The following is a 210-nucleotide window of genomic DNA, read 5'->3' on the forward strand; positions in this document are numbered from 1 at the left end:
CCGCCACCGCCGGTCTCCCGCCCGACGGAGATTTGTCCGAGCTGTTTCCCGTTATAATTTCCCCCATCGTTATTTCTCCCAGTGCGTACTTCTTCAGCGTACAGCTCGCTTTGCGTACGTGGGAGCGGCAGACCACGGCTTTGCCCGCGGCACCCCCTCGGCAGCAGCTTCCCCCCGGCTGCCGGCGAGCCCCGCCGGGCGGGGGGTTTC

Source organism: Pygoscelis adeliae, unplaced genomic scaffold, assembly GCF_000699105.1.
Source record: "Pygoscelis adeliae isolate BGI_AS28 unplaced genomic scaffold, ASM69910v1 Scaffold76, whole genome shotgun sequence".
Taxonomy (NCBI): Eukaryota; Metazoa; Chordata; class Aves; order Sphenisciformes; family Spheniscidae; genus Pygoscelis; species Pygoscelis adeliae.